This window comes from Sebastes fasciatus, chromosome 5, assembly GCF_043250625.1.
Source record: "Sebastes fasciatus isolate fSebFas1 chromosome 5, fSebFas1.pri, whole genome shotgun sequence".
NCBI classification, from domain to species: domain Eukaryota; kingdom Metazoa; phylum Chordata; class Actinopteri; order Perciformes; family Sebastidae; genus Sebastes; species Sebastes fasciatus.
In genome coordinates, this window is record NC_133799.1 from 31,236,810 (window position 1) to 31,257,757 (window position 20,948).

General features: G+C 41.9%; 1 protein-coding gene across 4 annotated transcripts in view; it reads right to left on the minus strand.

Annotated features, from left to right (window-relative positions):
* The window catches only part of gng12b (guanine nucleotide binding protein (G protein), gamma 12b), a 35,528-nt gene that overhangs the window by 11,924 nt on the left and 2,656 nt on the right, over positions 1 to 20,948 (minus strand). For 2 of the 4 annotated variants that reach the window (XR_012594049.1, XM_074636437.1), the window contains exon 2: positions 16,875 to 16,941. The gene's annotated coding sequence lies outside the window, so the exon portion shown is untranslated. Of the gene's footprint in view, positions 1 to 16,874; positions 16,942 to 17,033; positions 17,215 to 20,948 lie in introns of all 4 variants that reach the window. The other 2 variants (XM_074636439.1, XM_074636438.1) reach the window with 2 other exon arrangements.

Genomic DNA, 20,948 nt, shown 5'->3' on the forward strand with positions numbered 1-20,948 from the left:
AAAGTTTAAAAAAGAAACGCAATAAATTGTAATACTAAATCGCAATACTTAAATATCGCAATAGATATTGAATCGGCACCCAAGAATCGTGATAGTATCGAGTCGGGAGATAGGCATATCATCCCAGGCCTAATATCTTCCCATCAATGAAGACATAAACTTCAATAACTCCTTGCATTTATTACACATAAAGCGCAATAAAAGACAATACAAACAAACCGGGGTGCTTTTTGCTCACAGATTACAGAGGTGTTACTAAGTGTCTGATAAACAGAAGGCAGGCAGCTTGCTGCAGCCTAAATGATTAGTTATCAGCTGTCCAGTTCCTAAAATGTTGGTCAATGGGACGCTGAGCAGCTCCATTATCTGTCCGTTACACTGCTGCTAAACTGCCTGGCAACAACACCACCGGCAGGCTCCTGGGCTGGGATCTGTGGCCGCCTCTGCAATAAGCTCTGGGGCTTAAGCACATTTGAGAGGCACGGTGACAATGCAGACGGGCTATCAGTGTCGGGCCACACTCATGATTGCTATTTGGCATTGTGTAGCACAGAGGCACCGGGACGGGAGTCCAGAGCTTTTACAAGTTTAACTGCGCCCTCATGAGCGCTAATCTCAGGCAGCCTGATGCTATCTGGGAGCCAGACTGGCCAGTCAGGCGTGCAGAGGAAAGAGACAGAGAGGCCCCCCAAAGAGAGACAAACACACAGTTTTGACGCAGAGTTTGGTGGAGAAACTGCATGACTAATAACGCTGAAACATTCCAATCCGCGGGGACATCATCGATTAATGAACGGCGTCATTGGGGCTGTCCAAAATGCTTTGAAGACCTACTATGTGAAGTCAGCCGACATGAAAAGAAACGCAGGAGGCGTTGGTGTTTGCGCTGTGATGATGAGGGTTCCAAGCCGTTGAGTCACAGGCTCTGAGTTTCTCTCTGGGCTCCACTGTACACATTTACTCTGAGCCCTGCATCGGCATGCAACACCTTCGCCTAAGGTGAGGTCAGCTGTAGGACAACAGATTCTCACTCCGGTTTCTGTCATCCTGTCCTTTCTTCCCACCTGGGCCCCATGTGCAGAAAAACAGGCTCCTTTGAATGAGTGTGTGTGTTAGTGTGTGTGTCTGTGTGTGTGGTCGCACAACCTGCAGACAGTCGCAGCCGTTTCAAAAAGTTCAAAGCTTTGAGTAATGTGCTTCTGATTCCGTGAGAAATAAATTCATCTATCCTCACGCACACACCCTGCAGAGAGGTATAGTTAACATCCATGGATTAGGGCTCTCTTTGAAGTTTTCTTTAATGTGTTTGGATGTCAATGGAAGACAAGCAGCTAAAAAAGCCCCGATCCAGGTGCAACTCTCTTCTACTACACATCATCATGCATGTGCTCAGAGTTTCTTCCCTGCTCTGCTTTGATTGTTTTCCAAAAGAAATAGATATTGCTTTGATTTGACGCCAGTGGGATACCTCCGGGGCAGAGAAGTGAAGCCAATGCTGAAGTGCCTTAAACTTGCATTCTTATATAGCCAGCAGGAGGCGACTCCTCTGGTTGCAAAAAGAAGTGAGATTGTATAGAAGTCTATGAGAAAATGAGCCTACTTCTCATTTGATTTATTACCTCAGTAAACATTGTAAACATGAGTTTATGGTCTCCACCGCTAGTTTCAAGTCTTCTTCAATACAGCATGATGTTCATTTAGTAAATTATGGTCCCATTTATAGTCAAATAGACCATAAAAGCTTTAGGGTATGGCTACCTGGTGATTGACAGGTCACTGCCACGGTGTTGTCCAGTCTGGGTGTTGTCTGTGTTTTTGTCTTAGAACTTTAACCCTTTCAAAGTGTGTTTTCACTTCATGAAAGTTAATTGTGACATTTTCTATAAATGTCTTATTCAGCATTTGGTTGAACTTAGCTCCACCCTCTCGTGGTTGCAAAAAACAAGAAGGCAACTGCCAAAATCCTAGATGGCGACGGCCAAAGTCCAAGATGGCGACGGCCAAAAACCAAGATGGTGACGGCCGAAATGCCAGATAAAACTCAAGGCTTCAAGACAGCACTCCACAAACCAATGGGTGATGTCACGGTGACTCCGTCCACTACTCATATACTGATTCTCCAAAACACTGTATCGATTTTGAATTAACCTCTAAAAAAATCGGACAGCCTGCCGTCGGGCCCGGCCACTCTTTGAACTTTTGGATTATCGTAGTGGCCTCAGTTTTAAAGCTAGAGTGAAGGTAAACACATTGAAGGTATCACATGAAACTAGAAAAAACATAATGAATCCATTGGTACCAACTATGACATTTTGGCTTGCAGCGAAGGATGCTAAATAAAGCTTACGCAAAATTTTGGCGAGGTAAAACTGTCATAGCCATCTTTAAAGGGGTCCCTTGACCTCTGACCTCAAGATATGTGAATGAAAATGGATCCTATGGGTACCCACGAGTCTCCCCTTTACAGACATGCCCACTTTATGATAATCCCATGCAGTTTGTGGCAAAAACCATGCAGTTTTTGTTGCATGCAGTATAAATGTGTTATTTTTGTTATTTACTGTCTTCTTTATACTATGACAGTTTTCTTAAAATATAATTAAAGACATTGAAACATATTGCCTTGCTTACAGTATCTCAATATATCGCAATATAGTGAATCGTTACCCCAGTATCATGATACGTATCGTATCGCCAGATTCTTGCCAATACACAGCCCTGATATACAGTCTATGTTTGACACACGCAGAGAGGAGAAATGAAAAGCTGACACAAAGGAAATGTTCCACCATGTCTGGAGCTAAATCTGGACGGACAGATGCAACACAACGTGCCACCAGCTGCTTTTATTAATGAAGAAGCGCTGTCATACAGATGAATGTGAGTGGGGGGTTATCATACAAACATGTTGCAGAACAGTCACTTTGAATTGTATCTACCATAGACTGTATAAAACATGGACGTAGTCTCCGTGACATCATCCATAGGTTTCTGTGGAGCCATTGTGAAGCTCAAAGTGGGGGGCTCCGGCCGTCGCCATCTTGGCAGTGACGACACAGCCTAACTTAGGTTTGTGTCTAGAAGGCAACCCACAATTTGGGAAACTCTCGCGAGATGGTTAACGTTAGGCATTGACCTCAAATAGTTAAGGTTAGGATAGGTCGTTGGGTAGAGAGTCTCGAGAGAGTTTTTGCACATTTTCCCAATTTGCGGGTTACCTTCTAGACACGACCCTAACTCACGGCTGATGGGCAAAGACAGGCAGACAGCTAGCAGCTAGCGACCTGGTACAGCACCCACCTGTCACTCAAAGCGGCCACACCCTCAATTATGCCGAACTTTAACCCTTAGTACCAGGCTGTAAACACGTTTATTTCTGCTGTAAAGTTGGGCATTTTAACATGGGGTCTGTGGGGATTGACTCAATTTTGAAGCCAGCCTCAAGTGGCCATTCGAAGAACTGCCGTTTTGGGACTTCTGCATTGGCTTCATTTCTCAGCACCGGTTGTTCCCGCTTGGTCTCGACAACTGTATTGGATGCATTGTCATGAAATGTGTTACACAGATTCATGTCCCCCTCAGGATGAACTGTAATAATTTAGTGATCTCTTGACTTTTCATCTAGCACCATCATCAGATAAAAAATTGTATTTGTTCACTACTTTATGGTTTATGACCAAATACCTAGAAAATAATGACATTCCCATCAACCTCAGCTCTGTACTAGTGCTAATTAGCAGAAGTTAGCATGCTAAACTAAGTAGGTGTCAATGGCAAACATTATACCTGCTAAACATCAGCATGTTAGCATTGTTATTGCGAGCATTGCTGACATTAGCATTTAGCATTTAATTCAAAACAATAATGGGCCAAAACTAATCTTTGGCTAATTTCAAATGGATGTTTGCATGCACAAGGTTCTGCATCCTATATGTGTGAATATCGCTCTTTCTAGACCCTTCTTCAAAATATGGCAACTAGCATGCAGAACTTATGGAACAGTGTGTCTGTGGTGTTATTTATTCTGTCTTTTTCCAGACTGTATTCTGTATCTGCTGTCATCACTACAAATCCTCTGAAGATCAGAAACCGTCTGGAACGGCGCACTCGTCTCCAGGAAGGAGCCCTCGGGGCACATCTGAGACTAACAGTTAATGAACCCTTAGTCAGCCCTGTCTGCTCACCGATCCGACGCCGTGTGAGCCGTCACGCCGCCTGTCTTTGCCTTATCTCGCTGTACGCAGCCACTCAAAGACAATAGAGTCACGCAGAGCGGCTCCATGAACAGAGACCTGCTTTTGTGGTTTGGTATAAAAAAAAGTCGCAAATTTGATGGATCCTTCATTGTGTCCTCTCCTAAGTGAGTGTGTGTTGCAACTGTGAATGCTTTGTATGCAAGGTGGGTCAGGCTGCTATTTCCTGCCGAGTGGGAGAGATTTCCATGCCGTTGATATCTGCACAAATGCATCAAGCTGTCTCCACCCTATCATGGGAGAAAAACTCCCACCAACAACAAAAAAAAACCCCGCTCTCAGACTGCATTCGTTGAAATCCCCCGAGGAGGAAAAAGTGAGCAGGAAGAAAAAAAAGAGCCCACTCTCTCCCACCAATACTTCCTGGAGCCCGGGGCAGTCCTGGATGTGCACGGGTCTCCCCGACAACTGAGCTTTGTCTAGACAGAAACCAATGCTCCACTCAGCGGATAGGAATTCAGTAAACCCACAGGCCCTCATTCTCACACCACCTTTAGCCTGCCTCTCTCACATGGCACCAAACAACCAAGTCACAGCTCTCATTGTTACAATAATCCAGCATTTACACTCTGACTAAATGCACCACCCTGCAGCCATTCATGAAAATAACAGAAATTGGTGCATTTTGCTAAACAAAGTGTGTTCTGTGCATGAGAATCAGACGTTTTTTTTTACTTCTAACTATGTGAGAATGCAAGAAGAACAGGCTTCTACCGCAACACACGCTGATCACGTTCTACTTGCTTCCCATCAAGCTTCAAAACCAGTAATATGGGAAGCAAACGGAAGGGCACGGTGCACGGTGCACTGAATGACATGTCAATCCAAGACGCCAACAAGTTATTTTGACACGGCCCACATTGAATAAGTATAAACACCAACAGCTCTTCCTCCCCAGCCTTACAGTTACACATAAAGCTGACGCTGTCATGCCATTCCTCCAAGGTTACTACCACCGAGTCCTCTCACCTTTTCTCCACTTCCACACACTCACTTGCCTCACTAACAAACACACACACACACACATACGTCACTTTACACGCACGCTATGGTTTCTTTGTGTTCATTCTATTATTAATTCTGTCTCGAGGGAAGGTTTCTTCAGCATGGTGCTACTGACTGACTGTTGGGTGTAAAGCTTTCCTACATATTCTAGTACTTTTATATTGAAATCATTTCTTCTGCAGCACCCCTACAACACTGTCGTCCATTAGGACATTCAGTGACAAGCATGGACTTAATTTAACAGGCAAAAAAAGCTGCAGAATAAAACATTACTTTTAAAGCAGGGCTGTTGCAAGAATTTTACAAATACTGACGTCACAAGTGTGACACTCTGTTATGCAATTCAAGATGCATAGACTACATGACAAAACTGGGCAAATTTCAATCATAGATAATAACAGATGAGGCCGATGGAAGCAAGTGACAGCTGCCCTCTCACATATGTTATGTCATGCTTTGAGTTAACTCATTTCTGGCAAATAACATTTCATTTTTTTAACTGGGTTTTTGAAACACTGATGGAATGGTACACAATTAAAGCTGTAGTGGGTAGAAATGGAGCAAATATGATTTAAAAAAAGTTATTTATATAAAGCGGTCACTATTTCCTGACAGTAGTGCATGGGACAGGAAATCGGAAAACAAAACATCATGTGCCTCTCTGTCCTCCGGTGTTCTCCGGTGCTCCTAATGGCATCTGCAAGATTTCACAGACCGGAGGAAAACAACCAATCAGAGCCGAGCTGGAGCCTGGCGTCTCTGAGCAGCTGTCAATCACTCGCAAACGCCTAACAAACAGTTCATGTTTGATCAGCGCTGCCTAGTTTGACCGTTTAATCGGAGTTTGCGAGTGTTTGACAGCTGCCTCTGTTGCTAAATACGGGAGCATTTCCATTGCCTCTAAACAGCTCTCAAAACGGCGATGGCTTGCAGCTAACGGTGCTAACAGTGAAAACAATGCTGAAAGTGCTGACAGAGCTAACGGAGTTTACCTGAGGGGGAACCAGAGGGTGGGCGCTACACTTCTGCGACGACGCCTTCCGTCGGGACTGCGTTATCAGCTGTAACCGCCGTATGAGAGCAGTGCAGCTAGCCAGTGGGGCACGCTCACATGCACAAACATGCAATGTCAACAAAGCGAGGAGAAGCTCTAATTACAACACACACAGAGATTGCAACTTCATTCTCTGCTCAGGTAGACATTACTCCTCTATATCTTTACATAGACAATAGTTGTTTGCTGCTATATTAATGCTTTCTATATAAAATGTAGCACCTTTAACAGTAAAGTAACTGCAGGATCTTTGCCTAAATCTGAGTGGTTATTGCCTTTTTCTTCTACCCTTCTTGCTCGAAGAATACGTAAGTGGGAAAATATAAACCGTGCAACATTCGGCTTGTGCATCAATGAATGAATGAACTTCTTGACTTCTACTTGGGAAACTCAGGCATACCACAAGGGGCATTCCAGTTTCACACAACCAGCAGTCGGTTATATTTAGATAAGTCGGATGCATGCAAGACTCGAATGTAGTAAACATGCACTAAATGGATTTCAAAAAGTATTTACCACTGCAAAAGGTTGCATGACAGATTATTTGAAGCATGCAAATACTGACTACATGGACAGATTAAGAGACTGAATAAATGGGAAATGAAAGTGGTCTTGTGGTTTGTTAGAGAGGCTAATCAGCACATGTCCAGCACTGAGAGAAGGTGGTGGTAGGTGATAGGGAGTCTTCTTCACTGATGCCACCTGACTCTTTATCATGACTAACAAAAGACAGAGTAAGGGGAGGGCTGGGAAAAAAAACACAGCCTCCTGACCTCAGTAACAGGAATGAACACCCCCCCTCTGTCGTCTCCTTCCTGTGAACTTTGGAGCACCCCAAAGCTGAGTGAGCACTAAACTGCACATAATGAGCAGCCATGGGGGAGGCAGAGGAGGGAGCTTTGGACGTAAGAGCCGCTGGGGGGTGGACAGCGTGTCCAAAGTGTCCTTTTAGGGAGGCTCCACAAGTGGCTGACATCTCCCTGTCTGGGAGCCACTTGATTGTAAGCCTGCAGTCTTGACGCATTAGTAATCTGTCCTTTGGACCTATACACGTTATTGCCAGAGAGTCTGCATACACAATGAGATTTGGGGCAATGAAACAGGTGTTATTAACTGAGAAAGAATCCCAAGCATCCACCTCGCCCAGCTCGGCACAAGGGTCACTGTAGACAAAGTTCACATTTCTAGAGAGCGGAGCACACGGGAAAGTTTCACGTGTTCTCCTGCTGAATGCAATCATTTGTTTCAGGATGATATTTGGAAAATGCATGCATTTCACAATTGCTGGTATGAACTTTTTAGGGCCTGTATTTTGCTGGAAACGCACACTCAACTGGTCTGAATAACAGTTGTAATCCTATATTACTGGAAGTTATTTGTGTACCAAAAAAGAACTGAAAGTAAATGTAACATGGGTCAATGGAGGGTCTACATTTCTAAATAACACCTTGAGTATATAGTCAGCCAATGCTGAAGTGCCTTAAACTTGATTTCTCTCTAATAGCCAGCCGGAGGCGACTCCTCTGGTTGCAAAAAGAAGTGAGATTGTTTAGAAGTCTTTGAGAAAATGAGCCTACTTCTCATTTGATTAATTACCTCAGTAAACATTGTAAACATGAGTCTATGGTCTCAATCGCTAGTTTCAAGTCTTCTTCAATACAGCATGATGTTCATTTAGTAAATTATGGTCCTATTTAGAGTCAAACAGACCATAAAGCAGGGGATGCTTTAGGGCGTGACTACACGGCGTTGTCTAGCCTGGGAGTTGTCCGTGTTTTCGTTTTAGAACTGTAACCCTTTCACAGTGTGTTTTCAGTTGTTAATTGTAACATTTTGGTCACGTAAAAATGTCTTATTCAGCATTAAGTTGTACTTATCTCCACCCTCTCATGTCACTTCTGGTTGCAAAAAAACAAGATGGTGACGGCCGAAATGCCAAACTCAAGGCTTCAAAACAGCAGTCCACAAACCAATGGGTGACATCACGGTGACTACGTCCACTTCTTATATACAATCTATGATCCTGTCTACCTTCATACTGTCATCTGTCCAAAAAAATCACATATATTATTTTAGATAATTAATATTACAGTAGGTATATACATATAACAGTATAGGCTATTCTACATGAGTATTTTTACTTTTGCACTTTTAGCTGATAATAAGTATGTACTTTTATTGAAAGAAAAATTGGAATGCAGGTCTTTTATTTGTAATGCAGTATTACTTTTATTTAAACCTGCAATAAGAGTTTTTTAGACCACTTGTGAATAAACAAGTTGTACACAAAATACTAACATATCGTCACCTTTTAAGTTGATATCGTAAACTTGTTAGCAAACAGTTGATTATAGGCACTTCAAAGGATCTCTATACGATATTCAGAGCATTAATATAACATTACGTAAACACTGTTAGCGCTGTTAGCACCGTTAACTGCGAACCACCGGCTCAGCCGTCGCCATGTTAGCCAATAGATACGCTCTAATTTCTGTATTGAGCACCTTTAAGTGAAAGCTTTGAGTACTTCCTCGACCACTGGGGATCTACAAAGTTTCATTTTTAGGAAATAAAAGTGTTTCTGAAGCAGATGGGCAAAGATCTTACATCTTGTGGCAAAAAGAGAAGAGCCCGTCAGACTCTACATGACAACACAGTTCCTTACAAAAACTTTACTGGAGCGAGACTTTTTGGATCCAGCGACTGGATGTCTTAAAGTATCCTGGTCTTAATGAGGGTATAGTCTTTTCATGCTTTCTGTGAGTAATAATAAATAATAAAGATATTCTATCTATTTTTCTTTTTCTGTACAGGCTCCCATGTCTGCTTTGCAGCCTCTGTTGTAAAGTAGGAGTAGTTGCATTGATGATGGACATGAATTACTTGTTTCTGTGTTATTTCTTTGTGATATTTCGTAACATTTTGTAAAATTATGATGATCATGTGATTGCCTCCCATTGGTTGTTGATACCATATAGGTGAGGCCACATCCGCCTTGACCGTTTGTTTGTAAGCCCTGACAAAGACCTACAGTGGTCGAAACATGCACAGGCTTTTCAATATATTCTCTTCCTCGTTGCCAGTTGTTTTGATATTTTTTATATTTTGGAGTGCCTGAATTGCCTTCCTGTTTATCCTGCGTAGTTTTAAGCTTCAAATTTTCTTGGGGGAGGACCCCCAAATCCAATATCTCCTTGTACCTTTTATTCACCGTCGAAATTCAGAATATGTCTCTGTATAATATGTAGGAGCATCCTGACTGGGACACTGCTGCTAAAACCTGAATGAATAGCTCACACACACCTCAGCTCTGCATGCATACCTGCCTGTCTGGCTGGCTGCTGTTCCAGGCTATAGGCATCCTAAAATAGGCTTATATTATAGAGAATATAGGAAAGCACTGTAACTATTAACACAAACACACCACCATAACCCTATAATGTTCCAGTTGTAGTATTATTGGAGTATTATAGGCCTACTATAGAAGATGCATAGCCCAAGTATGATAATATAGCAATAAAATCACAACTGATTATGACTGACACAGTTTAACATGCTTAAAGAAATAATGAATTCATAGGAATAAATAGAAAGAGATTGCTGATGGCGGCCGATACACACGCCAACATGCGAACAAGGGGAGTACCGGCACTTATTTTCTTCCACTTCAAGCACTGCACACAACGCATTATGGTGAAGCTCTGCAAAATGAGAAAGGACCATATGGAGAATCTGAGGGTCTTGTGAGTGTATGTTCAGTGTGCAGAGACTGATTCCACCATAAACAGGGTGTGGCACTCTGGTACAAAATCTATGTGTGTTTGTCCTCCTTTCTAGTGCAGCACACACTCATGCACAAAGGCACATGTTCAGCTCACGTATGTAGGATGCTCAGTAGCACGAGTGCCAACATGTGATACTGACAGTTGTTATGACGTGGAAAAAAAGGGAACACAAATATGCATTTGCAAAGAGGGAATGCTGCAAGTTATATATGCATTTCTTATAAAGCCTGCATGCAACTGCCAGAATCCATGAAATCCAACCACAGGATTTCTTGCAAGACTTTAACTGTTTCCCAAGAGCCATGTTTGCGTGACCTGACCTGCCGTGTCATTGTCTAGAGGTAAAACTCAACACCCTTTGCGGTGAGAAAGCTACCAGAACAGGGTTTGACAATGAAAGATAAACAGAACACATTTGAATACGCATTATCACATCGCAGTAAATCATTTACATGAGTGAGAACATTTGTGCCCTCATGAGGTCACAAAGACCTAGACAAGTCTGCTCCTTAAAAGGGCAGACATGTAGTTTAATGCAGTGTTAACCTGCTTATTATCCAAAATGAGGACCTCGACTTCCCAAACCTAAGTTTGCATTACCTCAGTCAACAATGACTTACATTATGTGACATTCAAACCTAGTCTGGTGCAGAGAGTTCAAATGATGCCTGAGATTTTTCAGTCGTGCATTATGGAGCATTATAATGCTGTATTCATTCAAAGCAGCGACCAGGATCTCACAGGGAAAGTATGTGCGGGACGGTTGCAGCGGTTTGTTTTCAGAACAGTGTAACTCCAATGGAACGCGGCTGCAATGCCGAGCAGCATACCGCCCTGTTTCGCCCCTAATGAACATCAATCAAAGGCGCATTCTTACAGTGGCACAGACCACCAAGTGTATACTCGCAAGGCAATGCAATTAAAAGCAACTTATTTCTGGACTGGAAAATATTTCCTTTGCCACTGTCTGGTGGAGGAAAATGTTTGAGAGAGAGAAAAAAAAAAATCAAAGCAGGAAAGAGCCGCTTGTAGAAAAGAATCCCAGGCATGCAACCGGTGGCTGTGCAGATTTTCTGGGCAGGGTGACATCCCGGATTGCTGCGCGGTCTTCCTCTCTTAACTGCCAGACTCTTATGTTTGTTAACTGGAAGCCGACATTCCCTGGACGGCTCCCGCAGCACTGATCAGGGTGGCTGGAATTCTTGTCTGGCAGACACGTGGGTCGCGGCACAGGAGCGTCTCAAAGTGGACACGGCGGCAGATAAAGCAAGCTGTGTTTATTGTCGAGACCCTGCAGCCCTGCAGCCATGAGGGCAGAGAGCAGACATACTGTTGCTGAGCAGAACACTTTCCTTCCAAAGGCCTTCTATGCATCATAGACTGTATATATATATATAGATGGACGACGAGTCTCCACTTCCTCTCATTGTAGAAAGGTGAAGCCAAAATATCACGGATACGGGAGTTGCCATCTTGAGATCTGACGTCATTTGGAGCGAGAGTCTGTGCAGTAGTGATCGTGAGGGGTGGGGGGCTGGAGCCACTGTATCAAGGTCATGTAGAATGACAAATAGGAACTGAGATTTAAAGTCTACAGCCATGATAGAGGCTCTGTGAGGCTGTGCTTTGGGGTAATGCTAACATGCTGATGTTTGGCCGGTATATGTTCACCATTATTGTTTAGCGTGTTAGCATGCTAATATTTGCTAATAAGCAATAAACACAAGCTGAGGCTAATGGGAATGTTTTTAGTTTTGCAGGTCATAACTAACCGTAACCCCGGGTTCTAAAAAGTGAAGCCAGTGCTGAAGTGCCTTAGACTTGCATTCTTTCTAACAGCCAGCAGGGGGCGACTCCTCTGATTGCAAAAAGAAGTCTGATTGTATAGAAGTCTATGAGAAAATGACCCTACTCCTCACTTGATTTATTACCTCAGTAAATATTGTAAACATGAGTTTATGGTCTCAAGTCTTCTTCAATACAGCATGATGTTCATTTAGTAAATGATGGTCCAATTTAGAGTCAAATAGACCATAAAGCAGGGGATGCTTTAGGCTGTGGCTACCTTGTGATTGACTGCTTGCTACCAAGGCATTGCCCAGTTTAAGAGTTGTCCATGTTTTCGTCTTTGAACTTGAACATTTTGGTCGCCTAAAAATTTATTATTTCGTGTTTGGTTGTACTCCACCCTCATGTGTCACTTCTTGTTGCAAAAAAAAACAAGATGGCAACGGCCAAAAATCAAGATGGTGAAGGCCAAATTGCCGCACTCGAGACTTCAAAACAGCAGTCCACAAACCAATGGGTGTCGTCATGGTGACTACGTCCACTTCTTATATACAGTCTATGGTCATAATTTTGGATCATCAAAGTCAGTAGGATTCATCCTCTGGCGACTACAAACTTAATCCATCCAATAGTTGTTGAGATATTTCAGTCTGGACCAAAGTAGTGGACCGACCAGATGACATTGCCATCCCCAGAGACATGACGCTAGCATAGATAAACAACAATACATACATGTAACCCTCCTTGCAATTCCCTCCAGACACAGAGGTGAAGTCAGCACCTGGCAGGCTGTTGTGAAAATCCTATCCATGGAAACGGGATCTGCAGTGACCTAGTTGTTGAGTGGGCTGATAATATGTCACAAGGAGGCAACAAGGAGAGGGGGGCATGGTAATTACACATCTGAAACTGCAGTAATAATTCATTCACGCTAACGATTTTGTGTAGGCACAATGTTGGCCGGGGTGGACTTTCCGTTTTCTTCACACGGGAAATGTTCCTGAGCTAATAAGCTACATTTTTAGTATTAATCTAAAGCATATGGTTTGCATTGTAAGAGAAAAAAAAGTGGGATTCGGTGGCTGATGCAGCCCCAGCTGCACACGAGAGATACTTTCTGCGCCCTGTGGCAAAAAACTTGATGAGGCTGTTTGTCCTACTTCAAAGCCAACATGTGTCTACATTACAGCAGTGCAGATAGGGCGGCTAATCCCAAGTGGTACCCGCATACATCCAGGGCACTTGGAGGCCACCCAGTGCACACCGATCCTGGTCTGAATCCCCAGAATTAGAGGTTCACGTACATAAATATTAAGAACGTAAATCTCTGGAAATCTAAGATTTATTTTTACAAGCAACAAAGACGACACTGCAGTTCCTGAGAACAGAAGAAAGCTGCTATGCATATCGCACATGAGAACAAAAGGTCTTGAACATATTCGGTTCTGTTTCCTACAGATCAAACAGTTTTTTTTTCTTCTTCCGTTTAGTATTGAAGTGGGACATGTGCGGCATGAGGGAAACAATCAGCTTCACATGCAGACTTATGAGCTATTTCCATCCGCCGGCACACAACCAGCTGGCTCGCTGGTCATGCATGCAAGTCATCAGAACCGGCGATCAAATGAGTATTAACCACATTACTTCCTGCACAGGGAAGAGCCACTCCCGCCTCTGCCCATAGCTAACCAACATGAGTAGGAGTGTGTACAGTATATGTGTGTGATGTAGTGGGGGTGTTCAGGAAGTGGACGTAGTGCAACGGAGCAGAAGGAAGGAAGATGCCCATATATGAGCAGATGCTTGTGAAACAGGATGGAGTGCATGCCTGAAGAGGCCTAGGATCTCCCTTGGGTGCGACAATAATGCAGTAAATGTGTAAAACCTCCTCCTCCTACGCAGATAAACACACACCCTGGCACTCAAAAGAGCGAGTTGCACCTAGCCCAAACTTTCATTCAACCTGACACTTCGGTAAATATCCTATACCTGAAGCTGTTACGTGACGATCATTACAATGAGGTGTTGGGAAGATTAACGTGGTATCAGTGTTGGGTCCTTTAACAAAGAGCAGGTTTCCATTTCTGCCAGCTGTGCAGAATAAGCCGATGGCCTGCAGCCAATTAGCAACACACCTGCACGCTGGCAAAAAAAAGAGCCTTTGTTGCAACACCTGCATATCATCTGGGTCACTCACCTTTAATCAAAAGTGACGCTCATGCAATCAACCATACCTTGTTCTCCCCAAAAGCTGTCTCTGGGAAGCGACTTTTTTTTTAATTAATGGAAAATTGATTTGATGAATTATTTTACCCTGTGACTGACCTACTACTAATGACACTATTCTTTTTTTCAACTATTGCGTATTGATATGATTCTTCTTGCCCTTATAAATCTTCTACCACACCCAATCTCCCCCATATTCCCCCCTATGGAAAAAAGTTTTATTATACCGGTATGTGCAGAACTTCACCTGCATGAAGAACTGTGTTATTAATTAACACGTGCAGTTGTTTAAGACACCACAATGCAGTGGCGAGCCATTGAGCTTTAAGCAACATGTGCTGCCACAGTTCTTTATGCATGAAATCCAGACAAAACTGCAAAAAGGAGCAGATGTATTATACTAAACATTGTTGGGTTCTGCTCAAGAAATAGATTACTCCTGTATTCACTCTTCTGCAATGCATTGACTAAATAGGGACAAAGAAAGAGGCTTCTGGATAATATATCAAAGTTAGCAATTTGACCAACCATTTAGCACAGCAGGCAGACTGAGCTATGATGAAGGTGGGGAATAGAGAGAATGGACTGCCTGATGCTGCCATCATGTGGAGGAAATGTATTATCACAGAACACAGGAGAGCGAGTTACTTCAGTATGAGTTTACATGTGTAACACAGTTGGCATCACTTTCATGCCTAATGAATACACAGTACTGTGGGCTTCCAGATAGTCAGAGGATCAATTATATATGCATTTAAAAGATAATTAAAAGACAGTTAATGGAACATCCAGACTAAAAACGTTGGCCATGATCGGCTCCCAGAGCACCACAATAAATAAAAATAAATAATATCTGATAACTTCCGAACAATTCATATTAATTTTAGGGCGGTCAATCGATTAAAATATTGAATCATGATTCATCGCATGATTGTCCATAGTTAATTGCTATTAATGCCAAATTAATCACACATTTTTTTATCTGTTCAAAATGTACCTTAAAGGGAGATTTGTCAAGTATTTAACACTCAACATGGGAGTGGACAAACATGCTTGCTTTATGCAAATGTATGTATATATTTATTATTGGAAATCAATTGACAACACAAAACAATGACAAATATTTTCCACAAACAGGCAACAACAGCTGTCAGTGTGTCAGTGTGCTGACTTGACTATGACTTGTCCCAAACTGCATGTGATTATCATAAAGTGGCTATGACTGTAAAAGGGAGACTCGTGGGTACCCAAAGAACCCATTTTCATTCTCTCACTGTATCTAGAGGTTAGAGGTCAAGGGACCCCTTTGAAAATGGTCATGCCAGTTTTTCATGACCAAAATTTTGAAGTCTGGAGCGTTATTTAGCCTCCTTCACAACAAGCTAGGATGATGTTCGGTACAATGGATTCTTTAGGTTTTCTAGTTTCATATGATACCAGTATCTTCAGTCTAACTTTAAAACTGAGCCGGCTACCGCTGAAAGAACGATTGCATTGATGCATTGAAGAAATTAGTGGCGTTCAAATTAATTTTATCTTTGACAGCCCTAATTAATTCTAAATGTCAGTAATAAAGCATCCATGTTCATCTAAAGCAACTTCCATGCTACAGCTCTGGCATTGAATCCAAGTAAAAACATAGATTCTGTAGTACAGAATCTACAAATAGAGACAACTAGCAATACAAAAATGTTCAGAGCAACAGTCCTTATAATGAATTCATATTAAAAGGGTACTGCAGCAATTTAGTTGCCTTACAGTAACTTTCAATTACAGTGGAAACCGCATTACGTGTGTCCGGGTCAAATTGATCATGATATCATGAAGCGGATGATTATTATAACCAAATTTTTGTTGTTGTGCATCATTTCTCCTGCAGATTACCATCTAATTGACATTTGTAAATTTATGACATGAATACAAAGTACACACAGCATCAGCCTCAGGTATCCAGCCGGAAAGCAGACGGTCAGCAAGGCAAAGTATCAAGGGAGTAAAGTAAAAAAAAAAAAAAAAAAAAAAAAATCAATTAACGTTAGTCTAACATAGTTTTAAAATGTTTTTTTCATATGTTCTCATGTATGAAAAGACCCAAAATGAACACTGTAAGCGGACTACTTGATCACTATAAGCGAATTATTTAAACAGCTTTTGTATAGTAATGATTCTGTCCCAAGCTTTTTGATCCATATAAGCAGTTTCCATGGTAATTGCTATTTCTTTCATTTCATTATGGTGGGTTGGTCTCAGCCTCAATCTATCATGTATCCTTATCTGAAGTGAGGGTCTAAGGACGGACAGTGTCGTATGATGTACAGATCGTAAAGCCCCTTGAGGCATGTTTGTAATATTGAGCTATATAGATCGACTTGGCTTGACAAGTACTGAAAACAGCCATTTTCATCTAATACAACAGATTTGTCTTTTAGAATAAGAGAAGAAACTTGTTGGTGGTTTATTTGTTGCCAGTATGACTTAGAAAATTGCCAGAAATGTAAAAATGTAAAAGCTAATAAGCTTGCTGCCATTTGAAACAACACTGTAAACTCTGTTTTTAGCAGCAGAGGGCAGCACACTGCTGGCAGATAATGCAGTCAGACTGGAGATATGAATGACTTGTGGGGACTGGGGCTGATTAATAATGGATAGAGTGGTGAAGCAATGTTTGTAACCTGATCCTTCTCTCAATTACAGTAAAGGCTGGGGATGCTGGTGACAACCGTTGACTCACATGGGAGCCAGTCTACTGACGGAGGCACTGACCTGTGTGGGAAAAGACCTCAAGGAGCACGTATCAGGGTCCCAGTCTGTGTGACTGACCAGCATCAACCTGGAAAGGAAAGAAACGAAAATGTTGAAATTACTAACCAGCCATGAATAACCAGGGCAAACACAACCGTGAGAGCATGAGCCCCCCCTCACTGTGATGAATGCCAGTCCGCTGACACCAGCTTCCTCGTCATTTAGAGAAAATGTTGAGCACTGGCATGCCAAATCTGCTGTGGGTGAAGGTACGCTTGCCTCTGCTCCATTTGCATTCATTACCACATTCCAGTGAAACCAGTTAAAGGCCAGTCCTTTGGTCTGTGTCTCCGTACACTTTCTGTAACAACAAGTGGAGGCAGGGTTTGGTGGTGTGAACTGGAGAGAAGACAGTTTTTTTTTACTTGCTTTCAGCAGTCGCCTTTCTTCATCATTTAAAGGCCTAATTCATCATACAGTCTTGCACTTCCCCTGCAAAGATGAGTTCTTAAAAAAATAAATCAATGACTTTCTCGACCTCAGGGTCAGGAAGCCTTTAGAGGTTGCTTGATATGCCAACTGGCAATGCTTTCTACTGTATGTTCGCATTTATTAAAGGAGCAATAATTAATCTTTGGCCACTTGGGGGCAGCAAAACGAGCTATAAACATAACATTGACATATTTTTAAAGTTGTTACAGTAAACTTGTTAACAAACAGCCTATTTACACATCCAGTAGAAACAGAGCAACATTAGCATCATTTGGAGTCGTGTTTCTGGCAAATGTAAGTCTAATATTCACTCTCCTGTTAGCTCTGTTTTGGTCTCCACCAACTCTGCAACCACAACACCAGATGCCACTAAATCCTACACACTGGTCCTTTAATATCAAGAACAGTTGCTGTGAAAGCCATGCTGGTCCGCAACTTACTGGCTGAATGAACAAGGTGTTTAAGTCATTTCTGTACATTTTAAAGAAACGGTAGTCTGCCGGACAAGGACAGAGAAGAGCTCTAGTTATATCTTTACTGCAAACAAAAACTATGCCACGTCTGAATTATTTAAATCTTAAGCAAAGCTGTGTATATGAAGAGGACTGTCAGGGGGGACAAGCAGCTTATTGTTGTGCAAATTAAATTATTTTTCAATCTTAGAGTATATTACATAGAAAAATATTACCAGAATAAACTAAGAGAAACTGTTGATCTGCTAAACCAACACTGAGAGGTCTGTTATGCTGAAACCAAAGATGTTTTATTACCTGCTGGGCTTCCAGTTGCTAAGCAACCTTTTACTTCCTTGTCTAGATTATAATTTACTGTCCAGTTTCAGTGCAGGACGGTGGAAAGAGAGACAGAATAGGACATCATTTTAAAGCTTTACAGAATCTGTGCTGAACATACAACAACACATGCATCTCTAAAGACTCACGACTTGTGATGTCATCAAGGCAATAACACCTCTTTACTAATAATGAACATTTTCAAACAACACCCAGTCACAACTGAACCAGTTAAATCAGAGACACAAGCGTATGGCACAGAAATAAAATGAAAATGAAAAGTATACGCACACACAGAATCACTTTAGATTTGTGACTCTTTTATTTATAGTCACATGTGTTCAATAGGTCCATCTTAATTAAAAGACACTGAAGCATACAGATAGTGCAACACAAACAAACCAATTACCCATCAGTGCATAGCTCGCCTACAGGAACCAGTTGACTAGGGGAGGGCATAAAGAGAGGATAATTAAATTTAATGACAATGGCTTTATTAGGAGACTCATTCCCCTGATGCTGCACAGATGCACCACAGAGACCTGGAGTCGGTTCGTGTAATGTGTCAGTTGAGCCGCATATCATGTGGCACATGTCTATAAATATCCCACTGACTGTAGCAATATGACAATACTGTGACAAATGACAATGTGGACATCCTGCCACAGGGACAGGAGGAGCAACTACTCAACCAGTGGGTCTATGAAAGTTATTCATAAAATTGAGAAGCTCATCAGCAATGACTCTGAGATCAGCCACTGTCAATCAATTTTCTGCCAAACCCCATTACCAAATGTGGCTTACACCTGGTACCTCTCTACAGACTGTACAAAGGGACTGACAGCGAGAATACTGCACCTACTTGTGTGTCAGTGTGTGAATGTATGTGGCAGTCTGCTAACCCAGTATTATAGGTGAGGAGAGCTATGGAGGCCTAATTTCATCTATGCTACTGCCAGGTTGCCATGGCACCACTCAGCTATTTGACATCAGCATCCCACCTAAGTCAAAAGGATCTTTGATTTTATTCTCAAAACATGTGGGAATGCTCACACCACCATATTCTCTCCCACATATTAAATCCACTTCAGATATTTTCTTATTCTCTTACAAATGTATTGTTTTTTTATGGCACTCCTATGACTCCATACTCTACACCTTTATTGGGAGTAAGTGGTTATAGAGAAAGCATGAATATATTTATATTTGATCAAAAAAACGTAGTTGATCTCCCAATTATTTTAGCACAAATACCTTAATATCTTATTATTTGCAATATTACAAGCACAATATCATTGACGCTGTCGATCAGCCCAGGACTAATTGTTTGTACTTTTGTATTGTGCAAATAAATAAAAGCCAGTCTACAAAATGAACCTATATAAAACAAAATAATTGTGTTTGATAGAGTGTGATACTCAGTGTTTAAAAATATCTCCAAGGCTGCAACTATAATGTAACAAGGTGTAAAGCAGAACGCAGAATAAGAAAGGTCACACAGTCCTATTGTATGTACAGTTTCATGCACAGCAGCATTCTTGTTATGATCAGGTTTTTAGAGCAGACACACAAACACTACGTATATGCAAACTGGGTTATTTCTGAAGGATATTATGTTATCCTTGTGCAGATTTCTGATTATTGTCTCTTATATACAGGCACATCACCTCGAGTGACACAGCAGTTACAATCTAATAAACGACTGCAACAAAAGCTTCTCACCTCTGGAGAGATTAATTTGGACTTCCTGTAAAAACAAACACCTCAACTTGGTTAATGTGGTAACTAAGTATCACACTTGATTTAGTCTGTAATACAAATTGCAGGACACTAGTTTCATTATTGATTATTCTGTTGATTTATTTTTGTTGAATAGAGAAAATGTCGAAAAGAAAAGAATCCTAGAAATTCCCACACCCCAAAGTGACGTCATTAGTTAGTTTTGTTTGACCAACAGACTAAAACCCAACTATATTAATTTGTGATATAAACAACAACAAAAAAGCAGCAATTCCTCATATTGTAGAAGCAGATAATTTGCAGCATTTCTGCTTGATAAATGACATCAAATTGTTGTTGATTAATTTTCTGTATATTGACTAATTACTTAAAGACCACACTGGTTTCCCACTGGCTTAATGATCTAAAGAAACACTATTTCACTATAGTGATTGTTCCATCCTGAATATGATTAAAGACATAACTGGGATACTAATGTGCACACAAACATACTATAAAATGGAAAGTAGTATCTGTGAGGAAAAGCTCATCATAGGATCCATTGTGAAACCCTTCGTCACCTGTTGATAGCAGTTAATGCTTTGTGTACTAAGCAGCCTCCACATGTGTGACATGTCCACTGTAATACCTTCATCACCGTGATAGTGATACGCTCCAGAGAGAAGGCTGAGAGCTCTCTGACGTGTGTCAAAGCAGCACAAAATATTTCACATATCGCTGTGGACTGAACAGGGCTTGGAGGCTGACGGCGGCAGCTCCGCTGTGTTGACTAGAAGCATTCTCTGAAGGCCTTTGTGACCAGAGCAGTGACGCACAGACGAGCTCCCCGGAGGCCGAGCGTGGAATTTGAGTCGAGGGATAGAAGGGGGCGCCGGGGGGGGGGGGGCACTCTCACGAGATTAAACCGCGTCTGCACCAGTGACTGTGGTGTAACCAGGCAACCCCACGTCAGCACCAAAAACCCACTCAGGTAGAGTCACACCTGCCAGAAGCCACGTTACTGAAAAGAGAAACCTCACAAAAACTGAAAAAATCAGTTAGAGAAATAATCTGGTATGTTTTTTCTGTATTT